The sequence below is a fragment of the Bubalus kerabau genome, chromosome 2, assembly GCF_029407905.1.
Source record: "Bubalus kerabau isolate K-KA32 ecotype Philippines breed swamp buffalo chromosome 2, PCC_UOA_SB_1v2, whole genome shotgun sequence".
NCBI classification, from domain to species: domain Eukaryota; kingdom Metazoa; phylum Chordata; class Mammalia; order Artiodactyla; family Bovidae; genus Bubalus; species Bubalus kerabau.
In genome coordinates, this window is record NC_073625.1 from 19,190,502 (window position 1) to 19,201,238 (window position 10,737).

The following is a 10,737-nucleotide window of genomic DNA, read 5'->3' on the forward strand; positions in this document are numbered from 1 at the left end:
GTTCATCTGCTATAGTCCAACACAAAATAAAAAGCTAAAACAAAAAAGAAAAAAAAAAGAATTCGTTTTGTCATCCTAAGAAAGTCAGACTTTGCCCTCAGCTTGTACCCTCCACTCAGCAAAACAAAACCCCTACTCTTTAGCAGAACACAGTCCCTTGGCGATGGGGACCTTGGTGTCTTTTTACCACCTTATTGGATGTGTTCTTCCTTGATCAATTGCAAGTCCATCTACAGCACTCCCAGCACCTTGAGTAGTGCCTGCCACAGTAGATTTTCGGAGGGTCATTGATGAATTTCATACATCTTTGTACATCTCATGGGGGTGCCCAATTGGCACTAGTAGTAAAGAATCCGCCTGCCAATGCAGGAGACATAAGAGATATGGGTTTGATCCCTGGGTAAGAAAGATCCCCTGGAGAAGGAAATGGCAACCTGCTCCAGTATGAGTGAGTGAGAGTTGCTCAGTGGTGTCCTACTCTTTGCAACCTCATGATCTATACAGTCCATGGAATTCTCCAGGCCAGAATACTGGAGTGGGTAGCCTTTCCCTTCTCCAGCGGATCTTTCCAACCCAGGGATTGAACCCAGGTCTCCGGCATTGAAGGCGGATTCTTTACCAGCTGAGCCAGAAGGGGAGCCCAAATTCTGGAGTGGGTAGCCTATCTCTTCTCCAGCAGATCTTCCCGACCCGGGAATCAAACTGGGGTCTCCTGCATTGCAGGCGGATTCTTTACCAACTGAACTATCAGGGAAGCCCACTCCAGTATTCTTGCCTGGAGGATTCCATGGACAGAGCAGCCTGACTGGCTACAGTGTGTAGGGCTGCAAAAAGTTGGACATGACTGAAACGACCTGGGATGCACGCACGCATCTCATAGAGCCTAGAAAGGAGCATCGCAGGGACTATGCGTTTGACAACTGGTCCTTGAATAGATGACTGCATCACCGCTATTTAGGAGATTTTGTGAGAGGACTAAAGGTTGTGACACTGGCCTAAGCACTGTAATGTATTCAAAGTAAGAAGCAATCAAATTAACAATGAGCATGCTAACAGAATAGAGTATTAACTCAATTTATCCATTGATTAAACTGCTTTCGGGTTCCAGGATGTGAGCCATATGGGATAAAATTTGGAATTTAGAAGAGTAGTCAAGTTTTTCATTTCAAAGACAGTGGAAAGATAAACCATGGGAAAGGCTTCATTTCTCTGCACATATACCTTTTGAAATTTTTTATTTATTTATTTATTTTGGTTGCGCTGGGTCTTCGTTGCTGTGAATGGGCTTTCTCTAGTTGTGGTGAGCAGGGGCTACTCTCTAGCTGTGGTGAATGTGCTTCTCATCTCAGTGGCTCCTCCTGCTGTGGAGCACAGGCTCTAGACCATGCGAGCTTCAGTAGTTGTGACTCACAGACTCAGTAGGTGCCGCTTCCAGGCTCTAGGACACAGGCTCAATAGTTTCGGCTCATGGGCTTAGTGGTCCTGTAGCATGTGGGATCTTCCCAGACCAGAGATACAACTGGTGTCCCCTGCATTGGCAGGCAGATTCCTAACTGCTGGACCACCCAGGAAATCCTATGTATATATATCTTAAAAAAAAAATTATTGACTTACAAGTAAAATTCATACTGTGTCTATATAAGGCCAAAGTACCTAACCTAAGTAGAACTACCAGATAAAATACAGGACACCCGATTAAATGTGAATTTCAGATACACTAAATTTTTTAGTGTAAGTTTGTCCTGAGTATCACATGGGAAATACTTATAGTTTAAAAATATCATTGTTTATTTCAAATTTAAATGGCATCTTATATATTTTTTGTTAAGCCTGGCAACTCCAAATCTATGAAAAAAATATTCAGTTCATGGTATGGTCTAGACATTTGACATATCATCTGGATAAATTAATCTCCTTTTCATATAGATGTTTGGCTATTGTGTGTAGTTTTAACAGCCCACTTTCTGCTATCCTTAACATCTCTTTGCTTCTCTCCTCGCTTAATCATAAGTATTGGTTGAAATAAAAGGTTTTTCTTGCCATCCCCCCAGCTTTCAAGGACTCAAGGACCAGAAGGTCTGGGTAATTCAGTTCTTATTGACTTTCAGTGGAGGTGACATTGATAAAAGGGGTCAAAATGGTTAGTAAAGATCTCAAAGTGTGAAAAAGCTCAAAGTGAGAAAACCAATTCACCCTTGACCTACTTTCCAATCTGAGTCTCACAGCCCTGGCCATGAGGGCCCATCCCAGAAAAACCAGTCTTGAAGAATATGTTCATAATTTTTCATAATGAATAATGGTCAATTTGAGCAAAAGAAACAAACATGCATTCTACATAGCAAATCCACAAGTGCTGGGATTCAAGGTATAGGATGTTGATGAAAGTGGAAGAGAGAAAATTGGTCAAAAATACAAGGAATTTGTGTACAACAACCAAGAGCTATAATAAGCTTGATGCCATTTTTTCACTGGGGTCCAGCTACATACACATAGAAATTTCATCAACCCATTTTAGTTAGAGGTAAAGTTTATCTAGATTAGAGGAAAGTTTGATTTTAAAGGATCTTTAGGAAGGAATTCACTGATGGTCTATTGGTTAGGACTCCATGCCTTCACTGCCAACGGTGCCGATTCAATCCCTGGTTGGGAAACTAAGATCCCACAGGCTTCAGGTTGTGGCCGAAGGAAGAAAGAAGGAAAGAATCAATTTTCTTCCTTTCAGGTGTATATTCTATTAGGAGTGAGATTGACAAGTGGAATTATTAAAAGTCCTACTTTAAGGAATAGAAATGGGCTTCCCTGGTAGCTCAGCTGGTAAAGAATCTGCCTGCAATGTGGGAGACCTGGGTTAGGAAGATCCCCTGGAGAAGGAAAAAGGCTACCCACTCCAGTATTCTGGCCTGGAGAATTCCATGGACTGTATAGACCATGGGGTTGTAAAGAGTCAGACACAACTGAACGACTTTCCCTTTCAAGAAATGGGTACGTGGTTAATATGACAAAGAACAGCCCTAACCAGTGATTGAATTCTTAGGGCACTACTACATAATTCTCATCAACAAAAATACTAATAATATGTTTGAAATAAATTTATTGGATAGAAGAGTGCTATACTACTCAACCATAAAAAATGAGATAATGCCATTTGCAGCAACATGGTTGGACCTAGAGATTATCATACTTAGTGAAGTAAATCTGACAGAGAAAGACAAATATCATATGGTATCACTCATATATGGAATCTAAAATATGATACAAATGGACTTATTTACAAAACAGAAATACTCACAGACATAGAAAACAAATTTATTGTTACCAAAGAGGAGAGCTAGGGAAGGGATAAATTAGGAGTTTGGAGTTAGCAGATACACACTCTAATATATAAAATAAACAACAAGGTCCTACTGTATAATACAGGGAACTATATTCAATATCTTGTAATAACCTATAATTAAAAAAATTATATATATATATACATATATATATATATGAGTCACTTTGCTGTATATCAGAATCTAACACAGCATTGTAGCTCTTTTCTGTGGCACCTTGGAGGCTGTCGGCTGCTTCAGAATGAAGCTGAACATCTCTTTCCTGGCCACTGGCAGCCAGAAGCTCATTGAAGTGGACGATGAACGAAACTTCGTACCTTCAACAAGAAGCGTATGGCCACAGAAGTTGCTGCTGACGCTCTGGGTGAAGAATGGAAGGGTTATGTGGTCCGAATAGGTGGCAGGAACTATAAGCAGGGTTTCCCCATGAAGCAGAGTGTCTTGACCCATGGCTGAGTTCGCCTGCTACGGAGTAAGGGGCATTCCTGTTACAGACCAAGGAGGACTGGAGAGAGAAAGCGCAAATCTGTACGGGGTTGCACTGTGGATGCCAATCTGAGTGTTCTCAATTTGGTCATCGTGAAAAAAGGGGAGGAGGATATTCCTGGACTCACTGATACTACAGTGCCTCGTCGCCTGGGTCCCCAAAGAGCGAGCAGAATCCGCAAACTACTCAATCTGTCTAAAGCAGATGATGTCCGCCAGTACGTTGTGCGAAAGCCCCTAAACAAAGACGGTAAGAAACCTAGGACTAAAGCACCCAAGATTCAGCGTCTCATGACTCCAGGAGTTCTGCAGCACAAACGCCCGCATACTGCTCTGAAGAAACAGCGTACTGAGAAAAATAAAGAAGAGGCTGCAGAATATGCTAAACTTTTGGCCAAGAGAATGAAGGAGGCCAAAGAAAAACGGCAGGAACAGATTGCCAAGAGACGGAGGCTGTCCTCTCTGAGAGCTTCTACTTCTGAGTCCAGTCAAAAATGAGATGTTCTAAGAGTAACAAATAAATAAGATCAGACATCAAAACAAAACAAAACAAAACAGCATTGTAAATCAACTATAGTACTTCTTTTAAAAAAAAAAAAGAAGGAGAAAAAGAATGCTCTAATTCTTGGGGTGCCTGCCTGGCTCATGAAAATTCCTCTTTTCTAAAAACCAGCTCCAGAACTGTCAGAGTGAGCTCCTGAAAGACTGAGTCATCCAATCAACTGGCCAAGCTGATTGATTGAAGGAAGACCTCTGGTCCAGGCTGGACCAATCAGAGTAGTTCTCTAAGACAATTTTTCCAACTGCAACTTAAATTCCGGCCCTCTTTGGAGGTGGAAGCCTGGTATGTGAGTCTTGGGAGCTGTCAGTGCCATGCGGAGGGATCTTGATTGCAGAAGGAGAATGAATCCAACAGGTAGGGAGAAGCAGAGACATGGAGCCTGTGTCCTGCTGAATTCCAGGCCCAGCTGTTCCCCTGTGCCTCCCACTGCTGTGTGACCTGCTGTGTTTGTTTATCTAATACGTTCTCTTTTCCCGGCCTGTTAGCGAGGTTCCTGTCACTTGTAGTCCAGCATTGTGGCGTGTGCTATGCTGCTTGTAGGGGGCGTGCGGAGATGAACAGACAAGAATGCACACCCTTAAAGGACTTACAGTTCTGTGTGTCAACCATAATACGGGGTGGAAAATTATCAAGGTTTAAGAGGACTCAAAAGCTGTAGGAAAGTAAAGGTGGGAGAAATCACTTCTACGGGGAGGCTTTAGGGACAACTTGTCTGAGATAGCTTTTGAACTTGCCTCTAAGGTAAGATGAATTTCGCTCATGTGGCCATGAAGGAGAGAAGGCCCTTGAGATGGAGAAAAGGGACTTCCCTGGAAGTCCAGTAGTTACGACTTCACGTTCCAATGCAGGGGGCGCAGGTTCGATTCCTGGTAGGGGAGCTAAGATGCCACATGCTTCGCAGCCAAAAAAACCAAAACATAAAACAGAAGTGATGTGGTAACAAATGCAATAAAAAACTTTAAAAATGGTCCACATTAAAAAAAAAATCTTTAAAAAAAAGAGAGAGAAAAGAACATGAGCAAAGATTAAGCAGCAAAGTGGGGTATGTGTGAAAAATAGGCATGCCCAGTAGGTCAAAGCATTGAGCCTCAGTGGGGAAACATGAAGATTTTTAAGCAAGACAGGAATGTGGTCTTTGAACAGTAGGTTGGAATGGAGGAGACGATGGGATCATGCAGCTAGGAGGTTCTTACAGTGTGCCAAGCTGAAAATAATAAATGTTCTGATTAGAAGAAGGCCAATAGGGAATGGGGGAAATGAGGAAACTCCTTACTTTGGATAATCACAGGGTTTTCAGTCCAGAACGATATCTGAAGAGCAGGGAAAAGGGACGGCCTGGGGACCCACAGGGTGAAACAAAGGCTGAGACAGGCCCTGTGGGGAGTATATTGTTGTTTAGTTGCCCAGTCAGGTCTGACTCTTTGTGACCCCAGGGACGGTCACCCACCAGGCTCCTCTGTCCATGCGGTTCTCCAGGCAAGAAGACTGGAGTGGGTTGCCATTTCCTCCTCCAGTGCGGGGTTTGAGGAGTGACTGGAGCATTGCGTCATTGACATCTTTCTTGAGACTAACTAGTAAGAACTAGAAGTAAAACCAGGAACCAGGCTCCACGGTGGTGGCCTCACAGCAGAGGAGAGAAGGTAAAAGGCGCAGGTTCCCCACCAGAGGGACCTCGGGAAGCCTGCGAAAGACAAACGCAAAAGAATCAAAAAACAAAGAGGCACAGAGAGACCCTCGTAGAAACGGTGGAGGCTGGGAACAGCTTACACAGGGAACTGCGTGATTCAGAAGTGGGAACTTTCCAGCCTGGGTGAAGATGCAAGGAAGTCCAGGAGGACATTCAAGCCACAAGAAGGGGGGACTTCCCTGGAGGTCCAGTGGCCGAGACTCTGCGCTCCCAGTGCAGGGGGTCTGGGTTCCCTCCCTGGCCCAGGAACTAGGTCCCACCTGCCGCAACTAAGGGTCCCGCCTGCCACAACTAAGACCTGGCACAGTCAAATAAATAAATGTTTTTTTAAAAAACAAAGAAAGAAAACAACGAGAAGGGTTCGGTAGGGATGGGGGGGAATGTGAGAGCCTGCAGAGCCCAGTGGAGAATTTCCAGGCTTCAGAGTGTGGGCCAGGAGAGATCCTGTTTGATTATCTGCCTGTGTCTTGATGACATTAAGCAGTACAGATAAAGCTCTCTCGACCCTAGGAGGCTGAGGAACTATAAGAAAAGATCTATGGGTGTTTCTAGAATGGTGAGGAGCAAGAGACATCTGAAGAGTACCCTAGAGGGTGGCAGGCAGGAAGAAGGACTGGGGAAGCTGAGGAAGCATAGCGGCGTGGACTTCCTTGGAGTTGATGATGGACCAAAAAATAGTCAGGAAAAGGAACCAGGGAAGCAAGCATCAGGAGACTCATGTCAGTTTGGAATGGGGAGGGTGGGGAAAGGAGGTATGTGTGTGGAATGCTGTGCAAAAAGAGGAGGAACGTATCCTCCTGCAGATAAAGTCAGATTTTGACAAAAGGTGATGAAACAAGCATTTGAGGCAAAGATTGAGGGTATCAGATGGTTTATTTCCAAGAGATGACTGGTTGCCCAGGGGGCCTGGAGGAGAGCTCAGACTGAGCTGCAGAGAACCAAGAATGCAGGAAAAAAAAGATGAGCATGGTTGATAATTTTTACAGTAAATTTAATGAAGTGAGAGTAGCTCAAGACTCACATTAATGATAAAGAAGCAGACATAGGAGGGAGTCGGGGAGGGGGGCTGGATGAAGAGGGTCAAAAGGGACCAATCTCTAGTTAGAAGATAAATAAGTACCAGGTATGTAATGCACAACACGATAAATATAATTAGCCCTGCCATATGTTATATATGAAAGTCAAGACAGTAAATCGTAAGAGCACTCATCAGAACGAAAAAGATGTTTCTATTTTTTTATGTCACACCTATATGAGATGATGCACATTCACTAAATTTATTATGATAATCACTACATATGTAAGTCAAATTGTTACATTGTACACTTAAACTTATACGGTGCCATGTGTCAGTTATGTCTTAATAAAACTGGAAATAAAAAATAAAATCAATTAAAAAAAAAAACCTGTAAAAGTCATTTTGCAAAAAGGGCTTCCCTGATGGTTCAGTGGTAAAAAGTCTGCCAGCTGATGGAGGAGGCATGGGTTCAATCCCTGATCCAGGAAGATCCCACTGGATATGGGGCAACCAAGCCCGTGGCATCACAACTACTGAGCCTGCGCTCTGGAGCCCGGGAACCATAACTACTGAAGCCGGAATACCCTAGAGCCTGCGCTCCACAATAGGAAGCAACTGCAATAAGAGACCCGTGCACCACAACAAGAGTAGGCCCCACTCACTGCAGCTAGAGAAGAAAAAAGCCCTCGCAGCAACGGAGACCCAGCACTGCCAAAAATGAATAAATAATAATAAATTTTTTAAGAGTCAGTTTAAAAAAAGGAGATATCGAGGGACTTCGCTGGCAGTCCAGTGGTTAAGACTCCAAGCTCCCAATGCAAGGGGTTAGGGTTAGATTCCTGGACAGGGAACTAAGATCCTGCACACCACATGATGAGACCGAAAAAAAAAGGAGACGTAGGCAGATGGAATTCTTTTTACGAGATTGTTTTCACAAGTGTGGACACATTCCCCTCTTCCATGCTTCCATGTTTGAGCCCTGTATCTGCTTGGCAAATCGCGCATGTGTGCATGCATGTGCATATGTGTGTGTGTGCACACAAGATAACAAGAGCTCACTGGACCTTTGCTATGTTTGGAGGTAAGGGACCTATGTCCCCCCTTTTGATCACAGTGGTAAACAGAGAAGAGTAAAAGATTCTAGAGCAAACAGCTGCTTCCCTGACTCTTTATTCTCTACCAAAATAAATAAATAAATAAAGGAATGCCAGGGCTGAAGGTGGAAGCAAAGGTTACCCAGGGCTGCTTTTGGAGATAAGCCCATTTTCCCTTAACAGCTTGTCTTTCCCAAAGCCTCATGATCTGAGGATTATCACCCCTTCGGTCTTTTCCCAGCAGCGTGGATGGAAGATAACCCTGCTCCACTCATTTTCAGACCCCGTGGCTCCAGTTCCCATGTCCCAGATGCAGGGAACCTGTTGGGTGTGGGTAGAGTCCTACATACAGCGACTCAGGCACAGGTTCCAGAGTTACGTCCAGAGTCCGTGAAAGCGCCCTGCTCTTCGGTTCCCTGCTAGCAGCTGCCACCCATGTCACGGATGGGGTGGCAGCACAGGGCAGTAAAGAGGCGCCCCAGCTGCATCTCCCACTGACTGTGACCTTGGAAAGGTTAGCCTTTCCGGAGCCTTGCGGTCCTCACCTGGATCACGGTTATGATGGTCGTCTACCTCATTTGTGACGACAAACGGGCACGGAGTGGAGAAGGAAATGGCAACCCACTCCAGCGTTCTTGCCTGGAGAATCCCATGGACAGAGGAGCCTGGCGGGCTACAGTCCAAAGGGTCCCAAAGAGTTGGACACAACTGTTGTGATGCACACACTGGGCATGGAATACCTATTAATAGTGCCCATGAGGAGGGGAGCAGTTGCGGTTACTATTGCTATGCATGCAGTAAGCTTTCAGCGGGAAGGAGGAGGCATGGTGAGCATGGTGTTCAAGGACAGGGGTGTAGACCTGGAGCACTGGGGTGGTGGGAAGACCCCAGGTCCATGGGGAGGACGCGGAGCCTTACAAACAGAGTGAGGCAGAGGACAAAGCCTCTGTGTTTCTGTAACAAGGTTCCCTGGGGTCAGGCCTCACTGCTTAAAGTGTGGTCTGGACCAGAGCTCTGGTACCCCCTGGAGGCTGGTAAGGAATGCTGATTCTCAGGCCCAACCCCCGGCTGCCGGAATCAGCACCTACATTTTATTTGTATTATTTATTTATTTTTGGCTATGCTGTGCATGCAGGATCTTAGTTTCCTGACCAGGGATGGATTCCGCAACCTCTGCATTAGAGTTTTAGCCATCGGACCATTAGGAAAGTCCCAGCATCTGCATTTTAAACAAGATGTTCAGGTGGTTCATGAGCACTTGGGAGTTTGGAGCTGAGGGACTCAGTTAGCCCCATTTATTAACCAGCTACACCTTCCCATGAAGGTGGGAGGAGCTCACAGCCCTCACGATGTTTCTGGGTGACTGAGAGAAGATGCTGGTCAGAGAAGAAACCTCCAGGCTGGCTGCCCCCTTGTCAAACACCTCGCAGGGGCCCCTCTCCAGGAAAACCATTCGTATGGGAGAAGAGGGGGACAGATCCACTGAAACCCTGAGCGGTGCCTGGTGAAGGGAGAATCCTGCATAAACCATGAAGCAAATTAACCTCGTGGCAAGACTGAAAGCACCACAGCCTTGGTCAGCCCCGAGAGGCTATGTTTGCAAAGTGCCTGGAGCCTTAGCCCTGTGTGTGTTGTGTTGTAAACAATCCTCTCCACAATATGCATGGTGAGGAAAAAGGTCTGCTTTCTTTCATAAACAGAACCGCTGTGCCTGCGTAAAAGGAAATACTAGATGATTAAGACCTTTTCTGAGAGGGTACAGAAACCTCTCTCTCCAAAGAGAGGGAAGGGCTTTTTCTTTACTGTGAAGTGAAACCAGTCTCTGAATCCAGCTTTCTCTTTCTCACTGCCCTGCCCACAAGAGATTTTCTCTGTTGATATTTTTAACAGAGGACATAAGTTTCCCGTTGACAGAGCCCACGATCTGCTCCTTCACCGAACCCTGGACCCAAGATGTAGACCTCTGGCTGTCCCGTAAACAGACAGGGCAGGGGGACGCCAGAGACTTCCAGCAATGGTGCTACCCCAGTCAGGTCCCTCCCCAGCGCCTCTGCAAGGCGCGAGGCCCTTCCCAAGGGTTCGCCCTCCAGGGAGCGGTCCTGGCGGGGCCCCCGAGCCCGGGGCCGGGCCTGTGTGCTCTGGGCAGAGGCCCTGTCCATCAGCACTCCTCTGGGGTCTGTCCCGTTTTAGTCAGGAATGTTCCCCAGATAAAGAACCCGGAGGAATGCAGGCCCTCCGTCGCAGTGACCCAGGGACAGCGGATCTTTATCACGCACTGGGCAAGTGCAGGCAGCCCCTCAGACTACTCCATGTGAAACCCCCAGATGGGGATGACACTGAACTCAGGGCACTGAGTCCAGGAAAAGAAGACTCTGGTGACGCCTTCCCCAGCTCACCTCTGACCTGGGGGGCCCAACACCCACTTCTTTCCCGGCCTGGCTCCTCCTCTGAGCCTGACCCCCTGGGACTGCAGATTACTGAACAGTTATATTTAGCAAGTCCAGGGAAGGGACGAGCTGGTCCAGCCCATGAGCCCTCTTCCTTCAGAGACCCGGATT

At 46.0% G+C, this 10,737-nt stretch overlaps 1 pseudogene; it reads left to right on the forward strand.

Annotated features, from left to right (window-relative positions):
• Positions 1 to 3,573: 3,573 nt before the first annotated feature.
• LOC129644615 (40S ribosomal protein S6-like) lies at positions 3,574 to 4,323 on the forward strand (annotated as a pseudogene).
• Positions 4,324 to 10,737: the final 6,414 nt, after the last annotated feature.